The sequence below is a fragment of the Pipra filicauda genome, unplaced genomic scaffold, assembly GCF_003945595.2.
Source record: "Pipra filicauda isolate LSUMZ 115617 unplaced genomic scaffold, ASM394559v2 scaffold16_size7369187_pilon, whole genome shotgun sequence".
Taxonomy (NCBI): domain Eukaryota; kingdom Metazoa; phylum Chordata; class Aves; order Passeriformes; family Pipridae; genus Pipra; species Pipra filicauda.
In genome coordinates this window covers 2466672-2486977 of record NW_024104207.1, presented here as the reverse complement: position 1 = coordinate 2486977, position 20306 = coordinate 2466672, and the positions used below count along the sequence as shown (strand labels likewise).

Below are 20306 nucleotides of genomic sequence, written 5' to 3'. Positions count from 1 at the left end.
AAAAAGAAGATTATGCATACATAATAACTCCATATGAAACAGTCTCAGTGGTCACAGTCTCATTTTTAGGCATACTTTGGTTAACTGGCTTTCTATTTTTCAGTGAAGAAAATCAGAGTTTACAACTCAGTTTGTAACTATAGAGGCAGGTGTGGCTACTGGATTGTGGTAAAGTAGTGAAAGATCAGAATATCTGATTACACATCTTGTAATATCTTTACATTAATTAGTATAGTTGCATTCTTCTGAAAATAATATAGTTTTACTACACAATACTGTGTACAGTTGCACTCTTGTACTACTCTCTTGCCAAGTCATAGAATTTTTCCAAACCAAGCTGAAAGGAATTTGTGTGCCAAAATGCTATAGGGAAATGTTAATCTGAATTATGTTTGCCTAGTATGGAAGTGAATCACTTCGATTACCTCGTTATTACAGCAGAGTTTCTTTTTTGTTGACTATTACTTAAGAATGACCCTACCTCCAATAGTACAGCTCCCTTTGTTTAAAAATCAGTGGTGCTGTCACTAATGGTTTCAATGCCTTCCATGTATTCTCCATCTGCCAGTGCATTTATCAGTTCTTAGTGGTTTATATTAACCTATTTATATCAGAGATGGCAAACTGAAATTTAGCCATGACAAATCAGCAAAGTAGCCATTTTTTTTTCTTTCCAGTCTGGGTAGTATATGCTTATTCTTCATTAAATGCAGTCTTATGTCTTTCTTTTTATAAAATGCAAATCCTGTAATAGCAAACCCAATTGTTTTAAGTGGAAAAAATGAAGAAAAACCAGAAAAAGCATGTTGCTATAAACAGCTATTAGGGTTGAATCATACTAGAATTTTGCGAATGTTTTCATTTTAGCACGTCGGTTATTAATTTCTGATGTTTTCTGCTTTTTGGGCAAATTATTAACACATGTTTTTCTTCTCAGCTCTCAAGAAAAAAGTGTTTTCTTATTTTTAAAGTAAAAAGTGAGCAAAAAGACAATTTGCACTTGTGTGTGTCTGTCTTGAAAAACACAAATTCTTCAGCAACATGAAATAGATGCTAAAATCATATGAAGGATCTCATATTTTCATAAAGTATTTTCCATTGGTTTATGAGAAGAATACTGTTGCAGTTCTCTACTGCATTATGTTGTATATGTGCAATAAACCTGACATGAATCTTTACACTGCTTAATTTTGGGGAAAAAAAAGGATCACAAAGAAACAATAAACTACACTGGATTAGTATTGATTCATTCTGACACACAAAATAGCTTTAAAGTCAGTTAGAAGTAAGCTATTGGTAATTTCATAGTTAGTTATGCAAGCATATAAGCCAGTCTCTTCAGTTATTGAAATCAGTAACAACTCCATTTGTTTTTATTCCCCTACTTCTCTGATAGTATGAGAATAGAAACAGACTGATGACATCTTTTTTTTAGCTGTAATTAGCCTCTTTTTTTTTTTTTTTTTTTTTTTTGGTTATTTACTGTTTAGAAATTCGTAATAGTTTAGGCTTCAGAACTAAAAGTTTGTTTCAAGATCAACATCCATCATGGAATTTGAAAGCACAAATTTGACAACCTGTTTGAATTTACTACTGTTTGAATTCTTCTTGGAGAAGAATTCAGAAAAATTGGCTCTTGGTTTTGTTTCCAAAATTCATAATGTGAATCTGAAACCAACTGTTGCCTCATAACAGTTTGATCTCACAATTGATTTATTGGATGATATGGTTGCTCCTCTGTATACTAGTGCTGATGAAAAGAGTAAACTGTCCCTTTTAGATTTTGAATTCACAGAATTGTTTTTCAGCACACAAATAAGTAAGACTTTCCATATGTACAAATGCTAGTAGAGATCGCCAGAAAACCTATAATTTACCACCCTATTCTGAAGAATGCTTCAGGTCTAACTAATATTACCAAACTACAGAGGGTCAGCCATGTTCGAAATTCTTACCTGGCATTTAAATCTCTCTAGTCAGCAAAAATATGTGTCTCTGAAGATGGTGAAAGAGGAGTTGGGAATGCAGTCTTGTAAACTAACGTTCTTTGTAGGAGTGGCACTAGCAGTATGGAGGAAAAAACCTGTCGTATACCTTATTAATGGCCCAGTTCCATCTCAGATCCTGAAAGTGTTAGCCTGATCTATGGTGAAATTGTTCTCGTAGATTTAAGCGCATTAGGAAAATTGTTTAGCTTTCATACTTATGTACATTAAACCATTTGTGCCTGCCATTACAACCTGCTTATAATTGTGATGCTATAAACATTGTTACTTGTTGTTGAAGACATTTATTCCTTCATGCTATTTAAGAAATGCAGATATTTTTTAAAAAGTTAAATCATTGGGCAAAATAAAAATCTTTTTTTCTTATAGGTATTGGCAAAGAAGTCTTTCATGGGATTGCAGTAAATGAAAGCAAATTAATTATCTATTTGTGCTTTCACATGTGTTTGAGTATTTCTCAGTGGGAGTCAATTCAGGCAGCAATCTCTTCCTGTCAGTACAGCTGAAAAAATATTTTTACACAGCTAGATCCCGTATATGATCTGATACCATGTGAGGATAATTAAATCTTGCGGAACTGTTGACAGCAGTTTTTAATTTCCATGTGTCCTTATCCAAGCTGCTCCACTGTAATTTTAGGGAATCTCTTATTGGTAGGTGACTGTGCTTGACAATACATAACCTTAGCCTGAAGATTACTTTGCTTTGCATTTGCTTTGGAAATTCAGTAATGACGATATGCCATTTTGGCTTACTTTTGTAAGTCATTGCAAATGCTCCCAAATACAGTTGAAAAGAAAGTATATATTGGCTTAGTTAACAATACAGATCCTGATGGTAACTGTCCCTATTGAAAATCAGCTTAATATTAATCTTGCCTTTGATAGAAAGGTGCAATATTGTGTTTTAAGAACTGCTGGTGAAATCTCTTACCAGTTCAGTAGCAGGTTTTAAAAGATCTCATGCTAACAGATTTTTCAGAAAGGGAAATATCTGCAGAATAGCTCATATGTCTCTGCCTCATACTAATGGACTGTGAATGCTGAGGATGAATAATGAGTGGTAGCCTGATGTTATCAACACACTGTAATTTTGTTCTTTGCCTTATATCAAGTAGCAGAATAAGATCAGTCATAAAAGTATTTGTAGCAAAACCTAACTGTTACTTCTCTCTTTGCTGGTTTGGGTTTTTTTTAGGACTTTCTATGTAAAAATTATGATAAGGGAAAACTCACAAGTTGCCAATTTTCTTAAGAAAGTGTTATATGTCAAGAACTGGGTGTTTGTCAAAAGTATTGACGGGGCAGTGACATTGCCAGAAATATAGTCACCATCTAGTCTTCTGCATAGCATTTGATCTACAAGGAAACTGTGCCCTTTGGAAACTGCATGGGTGCCAAGTCAGCAGTGGAGTGGAAGTGGGAAGGAAGTAGGTTGATGAGAGTGAATTAAATGTAGGTAAGGAAACAGTGCAAGGAAAAGAAAACAGAGGAAGCCACGTGGAAGAAAAATGAATAGAATTACCTATTTTGACTGAATTCTAGACATTTATTAAGGATGTATTTCTTTGGGATAAGCACTAGGGAATTTTCTAAACCTCCAACAGATGAGCCAGAGAGTTTGCAACAAGGGAAAGAATATATTTTAAAGAAATGGCTACATGAGCATCCATTGTGTGTCTGCTTGATTCAGCAAGTTTCTTGTTACAGCATTCAGAGATTGCATACCCTGACTTAATTATAGATTATCTTGTGCTATAGAGGAATTCTACAGTCAATGTGTGGCTAACTGTGAGTATTGGAATTTCACATCAGTCCAACATTCAGCATGCCCAAAGCTAAACATCCCACATTCCAAAGAAGCTTAATCTGTGCTTGACATTAGCAATTTTTATTGAATGCCCATTTTAAGCTATTTTTTGGGCACATGCAAGTCATATTATTCTAGCTGATGTAATATGGTCCTTTTTTTTAACTGGGAGGTTATATAGATTATATGTTATATATAGCTATATATGAAATATTTTGAAAACAGTAAATCTTTTAAATTTTAAGAATTGTGATACTAAAGAATAATAGCTGTCTGTCTGAATTTTTAAATCACAGTTATTTTTTTCCACTTGCCTGTGAGGCTTCCTTATGTTGCTGAGAATAAACATATAAGAATTTCTCCATCTGTAAGTTTGTACTGAATCTTTGATCATTTTGTGAAAGAACTTTATCAAACATGGACATTTTCTATTAATAACCTTCAAGTTATAATACTCTGGAAGATTAACAGTGTACCTTACGTTCTTTTACTTTATACTACCATAACAGTAAACCTCAAAGATTATTACAAATATGTTTATAAACTTTTCAGAAGTAATTTGCTTTGTCACACAAACATAATCTTTTTGATTTTCCCATTGTAGCTGTTAATTTAGTTTTGAAACCATTAGATGGATTTTTATCCATGCAAGTAAAAATATATCCTTGAAGTACTAATAAACACTGCAGCATCCCACAGCAACAGTTTGGTTCTTTTAAATGGAAGAGCTGGCTAAGGAATTACTTATAGCAGTTCTGTTTAATGCAGATGAGTTGTGCTCCTGTGTAAGCACACAATGCTTAGATGCTCAAAGCTGGATGCAGAAACAAACTTTGGAAATTTGGTAGTGAAAATGATTACTTTAGGTCTGCTGCAGTGAAAAAAAGAAGGGAAGGTGGTGGCATAGTCACAGTTTTATTTTGAATCAGGGGTGACTATAGTGAAAGAAAGGAAGGATAAAAGCAATTAACAAGCTCAGGTAAAAGGACATTGTGGCAATCTTTATGCAGAGTTAGATAAATATTTTAGCTGTTTAAATGAATCTGGAAGACCATACTCTTGAGATCTGAAGCAGGAAGAATTTTTAGGACTAACACATAACCTAGAGGTGATGATGTAGAAGGAAATTTAAATTGTAGGTAATCTTCAATTTTTCTGTCCCAGTAACAAGTTACTGTCTACAATGATGGAGAAGGTTTGAGAAAAAATTGCAGTGAAAGAGAAATAAGGATCCTTGTTCTAATCTTGTTGAACTTGAAATAATGGTGAATCATTAGACTGGTATGGAGATCGGTCTGGAAGAGAGGTTTAACTGTGAGTCATGCTTAGAGAAATACTAGCTTGACATTATCTGAAGTTAAGATGTGAGGAAGCAGGATAAGAGAAAAGTAAGAGCAGACTTTTGTGAAATTTTGTTGGAAACTGACTGGGAAATAAGAATTCTCTTCTGAAGGACTGATAAAAGGTAATCAGAACAGAGAAGAATCAAGGAAGCCAAGCCAGAGCTAAAATCCAGGAAAAGTACTGTCAGCTTTATTGAAGGCAGCTTGATGCATGGAAGCAAGTCAGGATGACATATTTATTGTCACATATGTCTAGGAAGAGATCATTAGAGAGAATGTTAGGCATTGTTTCAGTGAAAATCAAAGGCAAAAGGTACATTTGGCAAGAAAACTGGAAAAAACCCCCACCAAACCTGACTGCAAACAGCATATGCTTTTTTATTAAGTAAATGAGAGATGATCTGTAACTGGGGAAACAAATGTGGACAACAGCAGGCCTTTTAAGGACACAGAAACTAAGGAATGTTTACATTGGAAGAAGGAAGAGTCAGATGACATTGATATGTTAATGGAGAGAATAAAGGAAATAAGTTAATATGTGAGATTGGGCCTCTGAAGAAGGGGAAGGAGAACAGAAGAGAAATATCTCAACTGACCAGGAAGCACTGCAGTAGGGGAAAAGAAAAGGAAGGCAGAAGGTGGAAAATACTGTGGAAAAATAAAGCTGGTTAGGAAAGAAACCGTGGGAATTACAGACATGAAATTTCATGCTAGAAAAGAAGCATTATTTAGCCAAGGTAGTAACCTCACCAAGACCAGAGAAAGAAAATTATCAGAATCATAATTGAAATGCTTGCTGACAGTTCCTGAAGTTAGACCTTTTCAGTTCATCTGCTCAGCTGAAGCAGCACAGTTAGCCAGATCGCCCCTGGATCTGTATACGTACCAAACAAATTTATTCTGTCATTAGGGCAGGGGTATTTCTATTTCAATTCCTGATATCTCCAGTAGAACTTGTCTTTGAGATCTGTACTCATAAATGTAGAAGAGATAAAGTTTTGTAGAATGTGCAGAAATCTCTACAAATGTTCTTTATTTAATCTTTTTTGGTAATACATATCTTCATGCAAAGTGCTGTGAAACTCATGCTTTTGGGGAAGAGGATGGAGTAGAATTTTCTTTAAAGGTCTTTAGAATGCTTTCCTCTCAATTCTAACTGACATCAGTTTGAGTCTCTTAAAAAAGTTTCTTTATTAGCTGTGTAGGGCAATATAGTATTCTTTATGGACTAAATTTCATAGGAATGATGGCACCTCAAGGATATGCTCTTTCAAAGTGATCCATCAGTCTCACAACACCTTTAAGTTCTGACTTTTTCAACTGTAAAAACAACCAAGGGAAAAGATTTACTTTATGGATACAATTTTTACTCGTGTTAGCTTATAGCATTAATGTTTAGATATTTACATGCCAAAATAGTTAAACTTTATATTCTCCCATATGAATTGAAATACTATATTCTTAGAAGGCTAATTGCACCATCCTACCTTACATTTATATAGAACATATTATTATTATGATTGCTTATGTTTATTAAAAAAGTAGCTTTAAAAGGTGAGGCATTAGCACTGTGCATACCTTTCAGACCTTGACAGTTTAATGTTCTTGACTTTGTACTGGCACTTTAAAAAATGAAGAAAAGATTATTTGTTTCCATTTGCAAATTCTTTTGTTCCTGAAGGAAATACATGTACTGGGTAAAAATGTAATAAGATTTACCCCTGTTTCTTATCTGTGTATGACTTAAAGGAGAAGTCTTACTCAGGAAAACCTACAGAGAAAAATATATCTAGATCACAAGCTTGTTCTTTGGAATATATTGGAATATATTTGACAGTGATTTGAGTAAAACTTAATCTTCAAAAGAAGTATTATCAATTTATCACATCAGAGTACTAAAACATTATGTAAAATAATTGTATACAATTAAACTCACCAAGCATAATAAAAGAGAAACAGAAGTAGAACAGAATCCAGAAGGAAAGAAAGAGAAAAAGAATAACTGTTTGTTCACACCATTTTAGTGCAAAGCTTTAAAGTTGCGCTAAAGGATAGAACTGACATTTATTTGTGTAAGGTAAAAAGTTCTCAAAACAAGAAAGAGTAATGAAAAAATACTAAAAAAAAATGAAGTGAATAAAAAAGGGATGTGCCTTGTACTTGCAAGACAGCGACATTAGAAATGTAATACACTTCAACAAGAATAAGAAATAATTATATTATTATTACATTAATATTATTTATATTGTTATTAACATCATCAACAAGAATAATAATAAACAACAATTAAACAAATAGAGTTTGCTCTGATAGCCATATGGGAGAAGATTTGTGTTATGCAGCAGTCAATTATCTTGTTATTGTTTGCATGTAATATGAAGAGGATTTTCTGGATCACTGAACATAAAGATGGACTGTAGTTGTAGTGTCACACATACTTTTCTGAGTAGATCCAGTTTTCTAGACTTATAACTTTAAAAAATATATTTTTAAATCCCGGTGTTCTGGGAAGGAAATTGTTTTAGTAAGTATTTTATTTTTAAAAGATATAGCATATTATTAATTTATACCAGAGCCACTTTCCAATACCTGTTAAAATTATAGAAAAACTGGAAAATAGCTTAATTAATTATACAAGGAATTTCAATGCTTTATGATATACAATATACTCACAGGATTGAAAACTCTGGGTTTGACAATTTTTCATCCAGTGTTTATAGACAGATCCACAGTGCTATTTTATTTGGCTGTGGAGTCTGCTTTTTAGGCCAAGAATTTGAGGTTTGATTAGCCTAAATAGGACATTATACAGTATGGTGAAAAATCTTGATATTTAGGGACAGGATCTCTTTCTAAATAGGGAACTTTGTTTAAAGGTTTGTCATTGTAGTTGTACTTAGTTTGACAGTGATTTCAAAATACAATGGAGAGTTGTTTTGTGTTTGTGTGCTCAAAGTACAGGATTGAAACTATAGACCTTTCTCTGATTGGCATTAGTGGAAACAGCCCTCTGTTTCATTTGGAGCAGTGTCGTGTCTGGAGGCTGTCATGAAATAACAAATAGTAGCAAAGTCTACTGGAGTAGTACCTAGAGCCACAGTCACGATGTTATATAACATAATAAATTAGGAACCCAAATACAGAAACTAACACAGCTTGTTGCAGAAAGGGTTTTTTTTCAGAACTTATTCAAGAAAATGTTAACATCTTGAAAATCTGAAGAAAGATTTTTGTAATTATTTTCTGTGTAAGTATTTCACGCAGGTGGGTGCAACTGATTTCCCTAAGTTTTCATGCACATCTCTGTATCTGCTAATTAACTTGATGGACTTAGATGTATAAGGATAAAATTAAAAACTGACCCACAGACCTCAGCAGTAACAAGATCCCAGGCTTTTATAGCCTCTGCAATACCCTGGGACACGTTCCTAATTTTTCACTATATACTGTTTGAAACTCTTAGAGAATGTACTACCTCTCTTCTTAACTATTCCACAGAGGTAAAGTTCTTCTGATGTAGTGCTTTAGTTTTATTCAGCATGTTCATGTTCTATATTAGTTACTGGGTTTTGGTTTATGTTGCTTGAGTGGACATTTTAATTTTGTAATTTTTCTTTCGCTGTTGACTTCTCTATCTTGTCCTAGAAGTCGCATAATCGACCTTTTGATGTTTTTCCTATATTGCTAGATCTTCTGCTAACAGGACCCCCTGTAGGAAGATGCCAACTTTTCTGCTTCAGAACCAGTTTAATGTTCCCTGTTGGATCTATCTTTTGTCATTATTTGAGGCTCTAATACACTTTGTTTTGTTTCTACTTTTCCAAACTGTTTTCCTTTAGTAAATACAGAGGAAAGCAAGGCAGCATGTTTCCAAGAAAATTACTTCCCATGCATGGTAGAGATAAGTCGTGACTTCAGGACCTGCTCTGCTTACCAGTGCAGTCTTGAACTTTGGTGACAGACTTGTTTACTGGATTGGAATGAATCTTCCAGACAAACTTTATAAATCTGTTCCAAGGAATATTGTATAACTCTGAGGGTTAAAGCAAATTTACTTGGTGCATAATTAATAATGTAAGGGAACCTGAAAATACGTAGTGCAGTGGACATGGCTTCCCTTTATCCTCAATACTAGAGCAGAGGCACCCCAGCCCCACCCCTCTCGACCCAGGAGTCCAGGGTAAAGGAATTTTGGAAGGAAGACTTTTCCTTCATCAAGGAGGATTGGGTTAGAGAACGCCTAGGCAAACTTAACGTGCAGCTAAGTCCACGGGCCCTAACTGGATGCATTTGTGAGTGCTGAGAGGCTGCTCATGACCATGTTTGAGATGCGACAATCAGGATAGGTGCCTGATGACTGGAAGAAAACAAATGTCACCGTCTTCAAAAAGGGCAAGAAGGATGACCCAGTGAACTACTGTCCAGGCAACCTCACCTCAATTCTTGGAAAGGTGATGAAATGCCTTTTTCTGGAGGCCGTCTCTCTTCATATAGACAACAAGAATACGATCAGGAGTAGTCAGCATGGATTCACAAAAGGTAAATCATGCTTGACCAACCTCATGGTCTTCTGTGATGAAACAAATGCCTGGATGGACGAAGGGATATTGTCTACCTCAACTTTGGCAAGGCTTTTGACACCATATCTCACAACATCCTCACAGGCAGACTCAGGAAGTGGGGACTGGATGAGTGGACAGTGCGGCAGATTGAGATCTGGCTGAACAGAAGATGCCAGAGGGTCGTAATCAGTGCCACAGTCTCTTGCTGAAGGTCTGTCATTAGTGGTGTCCTTCAAGTTTGGTACTGGGCCCAGTATTGTTTAACCCATCCATCAATGACTTGGATGAAGAGGCAGATGCCTCCTCAGCAAGTTTGATGTGGCACAAAGCTGGGAGGAGTGGCTGATACCCCAGAGAGCTGTGCAGCCCTTCAGAGGGACCTCATCAGGTTGGAGAGATGGGCACAGAGAAACCATCTGAACTTCAACAAAAGCAAAGGATCCCCAGGATCCTTCACCTGGGGAGAAATAACCCCATGCATCAGTAAAGGCTTGGGGCTGACCTGCTGGAAAGCAGCTCTGTGGAGAAAGCCCTGGGGGTCCTGGTGGACAACAAGCTGTCCACGAGCCAGTAGTGTTTTCTTGTGGCCAAGAATGCCAATGGTATCCTGGGGTGCATTAGGAAAAGCATTGCCAACAGGTCAAGGGAAGTGATCCTGCCCCTCTACTTAGCCCTGGTGAGGCCACATCTGGAGTGCTGTGTCCAGTTCTGAGGTCCTCAGTACAAGAGACATGGAGCTCCTGGAGCAGTTCCAATGGAGGGCTTCAAAGATAATTAAGGGACTGGAGCATCTCTCTTACAAGGACAGGCTGAGGGAGCTGGGCCTGTTCAGTCTTCAGAAGAGATGACTGAGAGGGGACATCACCAATATCTATAGGTATCTGAAGGGAGGGTGTCAAGAGACTGGAATCAGGCTCTTCTCAGTGGTGCCAATCAATAGGACAAGAGGCAGCGGCCAGAAACTTATGCACAGGAAGTTCAATGTGAGTATGAGAAAGAACTTCTTTACTATGTGGGTGACCAAACACTGGAAGAGATTGCCCAGAGAGGTTGTGGAGTCTCCCTCTCTGGAAATATTCCAGAACTGTCTGTACACAATCCTGTGCTATATGCTCTAGGATGACCCTGCTTGAGCAGGGAGGTTGGACCAGGTGACCCACAGTGGTGCCTTCAAACCTTACCCATGCTGTGATTCCGTGGTTCTGTGATATTTATGTGGGTGTGCATGAGGGATCCAGCCTTGTTGTAGTCACACCAGACTTAAACTCATCAGTGGAGTTCTGACAAGCCAGTTTGTGGCCTGGGACAGTTAAACTGTTTTATTCCAGCACTGTAGATGAGCTAATGACTCTTGCCATCCTTACTAACTCACAAGGTCGCACCAAACTAATGTGGCTACATTGCCTGTAGCCACAGGCAATGAGCTCACACAAGTAAGACTGCATAGCACTGTGCTAAACCATTTGGACATATTGCCTTGATTCCCTGTTGACTCAAGGATAACCACACCATGGTCCATTTCACAGTACAGACATACCCTAAATTTCATGCCTTGAAAGTTCTTTGTTTTTGTTTCTGTGATGATATAAATGGAAGACTTCTCCTTATAAGACTTACAGTCGTTTTAAAGCTTGGGTTTAAACATAATGTATTCAGTCTAACCAATCCTCCTCCTCCCCCTCCCCAATTACTTAATGCAAATGTTTTTATATGTATATTTGAGGTACAGCACACTGAATGAACTTGTTACTTGACATGCTACATTTAAACTTCTCATTTGGCTGTACAAATCATACACTTAGGAAAAACACATTATAAGAAAGCTATTAATCTACTTTCTCTACTGTTTTTCTTTTGTGAGCTAAGAAGTTCCAGGAAACTAACTCTGGTTAGTCTTCAGTGTTCTGAGTATTTTGTGAGTGTATATTATTTTAGTAATTGATTTTGCTCCAAATTGCAATTGGTGTTGCATTTTTTCCTGGAAAATATTTCTCCATATTTACAATTTTGAAAAGTTAACAGAAATTGGTCAATATTCAGTACTCTGAAAATTAGAATATTATTGAAATTGTGTGTTCACTGTGTTGCTAGCTAGAGGGAATATTTATCGGGGTGCATATTTAGGTCCTTTCATATTTTGTATGGTGATAGTAAAAAATATATATCGGAATCTACATACTTGCCAATGATATGATAGAAAATAAATTAAAACATGATTTAAAAAATAAATTATTTTGCAGACGTACTTTTGACACAGTGGAACCTGTTTCATTCTTTGGGAAAATGATATAGTACTAGTGCAATGATTTTTTATGAAATCACATTTCCATTACCTTGATCAGGAAGGTACAATTCTGCAGTTCATGTATAAGGTTATATTTCAATTTCAGGTTAAACTTTGTTACATAGAAATATTATGGAAGATGTAAATATAAATTTCCTTGTTTTCAACCATTTTAGGCCAGATCCGCAGACATCTGAAATTATTTTTATTTAATCTATGTACATTAACTTTAATAAATTTCAAAATATATGGGTATTAGTCTGCCTAAAAGTCATTAGTAAATATAGAGGCTTTAAAAAATTTAACTCACATAAAAAGATCATACTGCATTTTGTAGAGTAGAGCAGAACTGATTTTTTTTTAACATTTCCATTAATTTAATGTATTTTAAAAATTACATTTATTGTATTTTTAGAAAAACAATATATATTTAAACAGACTTACTATGTCTCAGCAATTTTTTTGGTATAAACATATAAGAAGATCAGTAACTAATAATTGTTTATTTTCTTTATTTAAATTGTTAACCCAGAATTAAACTAAAATGCAGCTGAATTTAGGTTTTCTCCAGTCACTGTGGTAATTGCTAAATTTTTTTATGATCTGTCTGCTTTTATACCCCTTTCTTTTAAACAACCAATCGGAGAGATTTTCTATGAATAAGAGGTCTTTTTATATTTTAAGATCTTTTAAATTATTGTGATGATTTGAACTGTGTATTTAGGTACCCTGAAGAAATACATCCATTTGCAGTTATTTTCTATTGGGTCTAGATCTGGCAGGCACAAATGACTTCATAATGCTGCTTTTTGCATATGTGGTCAGCACTTAACACTACTTGGAAAAAAAAATGTTGCTCTTTCTTAAAGCTTTTGTACAGACTTTATGCCACTTGGAGAAATTTTGTAAATACCATATGGGGATAGAAATGACACTACTCAAGATGAAACATGTTGAAAATTTCCTTTTATTCTTGCTTTTTGGTTTGAGAATGTTGAATGCAAGAAGTAATAGAGGTACCTTCATACAGAAGGTTTACTCTTTGGATAGTTGTCTGTCTTTTGTGATACATGATGAATTGACTAATTTAAATATGGAAATTGCATGAGAATATCTGGCTTTTGGGGGAAAAAAAGCATTATACTCTAAGTAAATGTGAGTGTGGACTAATAAAAGAAGAAACGTGGGCCTGTTAAATTCTGATATGAACTTCAGTTTTAGGAAGGAAAATCCATTTCTCTGGTGGTTCAAGGATAATTAGGGGTATAAAACTACTACTTTGAAAGGGACTGCCTAACTATGCTTGTGTGGCTAGGTTTGCATGAAAGAATTTTGTTTTTTTAGTGTATTTTGCTGTGAGCTAATGTCCAGATTTTGAAGTGGAATTTGAAATTATACACCTGAGTAGGACCCTAGTAAAACTCTTTTTCATGTTTCCCTCAGTTTTTTAGTTACTGAGTGAAGACACAGGATTGTAATGAAAATGATGTCATGCAAACATTAGTAGCCTCAGAGATTGTGACAGGCTTTTGAAGAATGTCTGAGATTACATTTAAGTTGTTTCAAACCCATCATTAAAGCAAATGATCTGGAAAACATTCCTGATCATTTGTCCAGCCATGTGAGTTCCAAGTGTATTTTGCAGACTTTCAAAAATTGTTATTGTAAGAATATAGTAAAAGTGTTTTCTGCATTAAAAGTGTATTGAAAATACCACCAATTATATATTTTAATTTTTGAAAATTTAAATGGGTTTCACTTAATTCTACCAAAGTTTGACTAATCTTGGCACCTTCTTTCTTATATAATAATGATTGAGGCAAATAACATACTGTACTGCATTGCACTCTTTGTTGTTGTTCATCATGCAGTATCTTCAGATCCCTGCTTCACCAATCTAGTATCACAGAATTACAGAATGGTTGAGGTTGGAAGAGATTGGGGGAGGTCATCCAGTCCAACACCCTTGCTCAAGCAGGACCTGCTCAGCAGGTTGGTCAGGCCCATGTCCAGTCAGCTTTTGAATATCTTCAAGAATGGAGACTCCACAATCTCTCTGGGCAAACTGACAGTAACCTGACTGCTCCGAGATGGCCTTCAATATGCTGTAATTATGACAACTGCTTTAGTACAGTGCCCCACATTTAAAGTGGAATAGGTGAGAGATATGTCTGGATATGTGGCTGAAAAAATGAGCAACCAGATAAGCAACTGTCCTCTGATCTGTGCAAATTTGTGTCTGCTGTACAGAACTTGAGCTACGGAACTATACGGAAGGGAGAATTGCCTGAAATCATGAAAGAGTGAAATATTGTAGAATGTGGAATTCTTAGTAGAATCCTTATTCCATCCATGAAACTTTCAAAAAGTATTCCTTAGAAACTGCAATCATGGAAAAACTGAAAACCTTTTTTCTATTTTCCTGCCTAATAATCAAATGAGTGGGGACCTGGAACAACTTCTAATTGGAAGAGCAGGGACAGAAAAACTTTTAATGGCAGAATGGATCTTGATGATACATGAAACAGATCAACATTTCTTCATCTAGAATATTCTTTTCATTCCCTGTCCTATACTCACTTTGTGGGGAAATGTCAGTGCAGGTTATTATTTAGTTCATCTGGAGATGAATGACTGCCAACTCCTGCCCATAACTGCAGCCACATGCCATAACACATACTGGAGTTTCCCTTCCTAGCATGAGTTTCTCTTACATGGTATCAATTCTTTGATAGTACTGAAAATTGTGGAGGTCCTTGTCTAAAAGAGTTTGCTGTTTGGAGTACCTTTATATATCTATATCTCTATATCTCTGTATCTCTGAAGTGAATATTGAATAAAATATTCAGAAACTAAAAAAAAAAATCCCTTGTGAATTGCAGTAGTCAGCCAATAGTTACAGCAATGCAGGCCATAAACAACCATTTTAAGGAAAGTGTTCTAAACTGTGAATCCTGAGTGGAGGTAGCTTCCCACTGCCTAGTTCATGGTAAGGAGCCAAATCCTGGGAAAGGATGGAAGGCATACCTCTGATTTCATCATTTCTTTGTTGGATGTGTTGGCAAATATCTCCCTACTCAGCATGCTGCTCTTATGGATTCCATTCTGAGGTGTGTACCTTTCCTTGTGGTGTTTTATGGAGAGCTGTAGTGGGTTTCTGTGGCTAGGTTTTGGTAATGAGGGGACAGCTACACGGATGGCTTCTGTTAGAAGCTGATAGAAGCTTCCCATGTCCAATGGAGCCAATGCCAGCCAGCTCCAGGACAGGCTTCCTGCCACTAGCCAAGACCAAGCCAATCAGGAGTGATAGTAATGCCTCTGTGATAACATATTTAAGAACAGAAGGTTGTTGCACAGAAATAATTCCAGCCAGGGAAGAGTGTAGTGAGAACATGTGAACAACAATGCAGACACCAAGGTCAGTGCAGAAGGAGGGGCAGGAGGTGCTCCAGGAGCCGGAGCTGAGGCCCCTGCAGCCCGTGGTGCAGCCCATGGTGGAGCAGCTGTGCCCCTGCAGCCCAGGGAGGACCATTGGGGTGCAGAGACCCACCTGCAGCCCATGGAGGAGCCCATGCTGGAGCAGGTGGATGCATGAAGGAGTCTGTGACCCTGTGGGAAGCCCAAGATGGAGCAGGGTCCTGCCGGAGACCTGCAGCCCATGGAGAGGGGAGCCCACGCTGTAGCAGGTTTTTCCCGGTGGGACTTGTGGCCACTGTGGGGGATCCATGTTGGTACAGCTCATTCATGAAGGACTGCACCCCATGGAGGAGTGACCCACAGGACAGCAGTTTGGGAAGAAAACTGCTTCCATCCAGGGGATGGACTCGTGCTGGAGAGGTCCATCAAGGACTGTCTCCCGTGGGAGGGACCCCAAGAGAGCAGGGGAAGGACTCCTCTCCCTGAGCAGCAGCAGCAGAAGCAACAACTGACCATAACTTCCATTCCCTATCCCCCTGCACCACTGGGAGGGAGGAGGAAAACATGGAAGGAAGGAGGGGTGGTGGGAAGGTGCTTTTAAGATTATTTTATTTCTCACTCCTTTTCTCTTATCCTGTTAGTAATAAATTTAAGTACTATCCCCACTTTGAGTCCATTTTGCCTGTGAAGGTGATCAGTAAGTGACCTCTCCCAGGTTTTCTCTCAAATCATGAATCCTTAACTGGTTTTTTTCTCTTCTCTGTCCAGCTGCAGAGGGAGAGCGAGAGAGAGCCTTTAGTGGGTACCTGGCATCTGGCCAGGGTCAACCCACTACACCATCTAAAGAATTAGTTGCATGGTCAAATTTTGTGGTAGAAGGACTATTTGCAACTGAGATGTAACTGACAAATATATCAGTCAAAACAATGGAAAAGTGAAGTTAAAACATGTAAGCCAGTAGAATTATCCAGTTTAAAATCTGATCAGCAAAGAGAATCTGTTCCTAAGACTTTCATTGTTCTTACAATTCAAAATATTTTTATAGCATTCCTATTCCACATCTCAATCTCCTCAGGATTTTTAAGTTCTGCGAGTCTCTTTTTGTGACTACAAAACAGATGTAGCAGTCAATATGAATACCTAAAGCAGAAGTGGTAATCATTGTTGGTGGTATAAACCACAAACCCCTAGAGGTTATTTCCAGCTCTTTGTAGTTGCTGGTGACTTTCCTCTCAACTCCAGTGGGAGCAGGGCTTCATGCAGGAATATGGAAATTCTTCAGCTTTTTTGTCAGAAAGCAAAGAAACGCTGACTCTGAGTATGAACTCTCCAAGGGAATCCCAAATGTGGGGATAAACATCTTACAGGCTGTTTAGATACTGTAGATTTAGAACCAATTGTATAGGTTTAGGTTGAGTTACTCTAACAATGGATAAGTTTATTCCTTATACTATTTTTATGTACGTGAACCAGCAAAGTAAGACATTTTAGATTTCTTCAGTGTAATATCCCGAGGCAAGCCAGCTGTATTTTAAATTGTGTTGTGTGTTTGTATATGTTAATTGATGTGTATTTATAAAGACATGGTAATACTAACATAGCACTCTTGTTTAAATGCAGCTTCCTGAACCTTTGTGGGTTCAGTAAGAAAGGCTCTGAGGTATTCTTTATCTGAAACACAATCAGTACATAAAACAACTTTTAAAGTTTGAAGAAAGTAAACATAAAGTCTGTGTATGTGTGGATATGAACTCATGCATAAATGCCCATATAAACATGCATTGTTAATGTATGGCATGATTTTACCAATAGGGCAGTAAAGCAAGGTTATAATAGAAGAGGAAATGTTCATGGTGTGTTCTTAATTTCTTATTGATGATGTAATTGAAAGAAAAAATTGAAAGAAGAATTAACAGTTGTAATGAGGCATAGGAATAGAATGTATTTTATTTGTGACAGAAATAAAATTGAAATAGTGTCAGGTGATTAGCATGATACCTCTAATTAAGGTAAGATTGGTAAAAGAACGCAACTGTGTTTATTGAGTCCTTTCCTAAGTTCACTTTTTACTGCAAAGGTGTCTGGAGGTTTTAAAGCGACTATTCTTTTACTCTTCATCTTTCTGCTTGTAGTGAAATCAACAACAAAATTAATAATAGTTTTTGACATAAAAACAGGTATGATGTAAAGCCCGAGCTAATATAATGATGTCATTAAAAATTAAAAAGTTTGGAGAAAGACAACATATGTAGTGAACAAAGCTCACACTAAAGAAAGGAGAAAATAATTTATTTAGGTTCATGGTATAAATTTTGTTTGAGACACTTTCCCAGTAGTTCTCCTGTCAAATAACACTTTGTCCTAGTGTTCTTCACACATGAGAGTCTACTGCCAAACTGGCATGCTTTCTGGAATGGAAATATTTAATATGGACTTTTAAAAGAAAAACAGCATTTGGGGGCCTGTTTATGTTGTCATTAATAGTATAGCAGCAAGTAGTGAAAAGAGATTCTTTGGATTGCTGTGAGTTGTAAAGAGTAACTAAATTAATGTGTTGTTCCAGTTTTAAGATATAATTTAAAGCCCCTTGAAGTTAGAGGAAACTTAAAACAAAATTTGTTGGACTTAACAAGCATTGGCTTGTATCTTAAAGCTGGAAAATATACAGAGCTTTCCCTAAAACCCTATCCTGCATCGCATTTATACTCAAAGCATTTGCAGTGCTATGGGGTTGATGTGTCTTCCAGGAGTGGCATAAAGATATAACTACCTTCTCTCATGTATTTGTTTCTTCATTAGCTCTAGTGGCAGAAGAATATGAAGTAGATTATATTCTTTTAGATTAGGGTCTTTAATTTAGTTTTTTTTTCGTCTTGCTGCTTGAAGATTATTATATACTTACACAGATTTCTACCTATGTTTGAGAAGACTAAGTCAAAAAAATCGGATCCATTATAGGAGTTTGCATTTATTTGGGGTGGCTTATTACTTCAGGTTTTCTTCATCAATATCATATATAAGTGAAAAAGATTTCTGAATATTAGTATAGAAGCATTAAGATGGATTTAAGATTGTTTGATATATTATATTTTGGTCAAGTAATTTTAACGCATCAAAAGACTTGCTGGGAGTTACTAGTTTTACTTGCCTATAAAAACGTCATGTTAAATACAGATGAGAATTTTGCTTTTATTGAGCACATAAATAATATTTACTAAAGTCTGACAACAAAGAGATGCAGGTGCTGAAGTGGGTAATGCATTTAAAAATATGATACATTAGGGAAACTCACCAGGACGTTCCAGGAACATATATCCAGAAAAGATTAATTTAATCTGAGTCATAATGGAACTAAGGTTTTAAAACTGAAGGTCGAGTTTGGGATGACACTTCTGTGAAAGATCAAGATGCAGAATTTCTGTAGCATCACAGGTATGTCAGAGGCTAAAAATAATCAGGTAGAAAAACGCTTCCAAAAAAAGAACTAGTGATAAATTTGCACAAATAATAAGAAATAAAATGGGAAAACAGAGTGGTCAGCACTGGGGAAAAGCAGCCTGGATGATCTGTTAGGCTTATCACAAATTTGATGGAAGAAGGGTAATCAGTGAGGCACTCCAGTACATGATTGCAAAGTGTACAGGGAACACAGACCACATCTTGCTAGCAGTGGAGATATGCTTTATGTTAATGACAGCATAGAAGAGAGGCAAATTAATAAACCTCAACAAGTAATGAGTCCTGTAGAGACTGAAATTCCAGTCCTGTATAGTGAATTTATACCCTAATAACAAGGCCAGGATGGCAACACTGTCTGTGTTATGATAGATCAGTGAGGGCAGGAAGGTCCATTACTCTTCCATATCAGAGAAGATATGCTAGGAATGACTGTTTCATGCTGAGGGTGGTCACCGGAGTCAACCCTTGACTACATCAGCAAATATGTAGAAAATGTATTTGTCTCAGGAAGTCATAGAACCATAGACCCTTAAGTTCATGGAGTATAACCATTAACCTAGCACTAGGTTAGACTCCCTAGGAAAGACTATCTCACTCTTTCATAGGTATTTGTTTATAGCACTTCTGAAGATACCAAGACAGACCATAGCTCCAGCTCTTTGCTCCAGTTTATCTATTCTTCTGCTCCAAATAAAAGCATTGCCTTAGGCACCACTTTCTGAACAGGAAAAATATAATAAAAGCCATTTCCACAATGTCTCCTTTTACTGTTGCTCTTGATTGTTGCTAGTTGTGAAACCAATGCAAGATTCAAGAGCAGAAATGTGCTTTTGAAGTGATTCAGCAAGTTGTCCCTATTTATCCCACTTCACTTCTCACTGCTGTATGGTTTGTGAGAATGCATTTTGGGCTTGTCTCTCATAAAACCAAACCAGAAAATGAACTCCAGGGATGCACTCAGTGTGCTAACAGACTTTCAATCCATTGGACTAGAGCAGAGCTAGTTTACATTAACCCATATAATGTCTAGATGTAACCCAAAGGAACCTGAGTCTGAGAAGGAAAAAAATCCACACCAATATTTAAAGAACTCAGAATGCTAATGACTCATTAAGCCCATTGAAAACTCTATTTTTTTATAAAATATTTCTTTAATAATTAGGCAATTTTTTGGATTATGAGTGTTGTTTTAACAGTCTAATTATTGATATGGTGCTGCCAAAATTGTGGAGGTGGTTAAATGGAGTAGAAAGATAATTTTTTCTGATTAGTGAAAACAGAAGGACTCTGGAAGAATGTAATAGCAGTGTAGCAAATACATTTAGCAGGTGGCAGCCAAGCTGTGTTTCAGTACTGTCAGAGAATATGATTGGAGGATTGACCACACATTGCAGTTTTTGAGGTTCAGGTTGGATATTAAGGAAGG

The 20306-nt window shown here is 36.6% G+C and overlaps 1 protein-coding gene across 9 annotated transcripts in view; it reads left to right on the top strand.

Annotated features, from left to right (window-relative positions):
• The window catches only part of WDR27 (WD repeat domain 27), a 124194-nt gene that overhangs the window by 74280 nt on the left and 29608 nt on the right, over positions 1-20306 (top strand). The gene's annotated exons all lie outside the window — the stretch shown is intronic.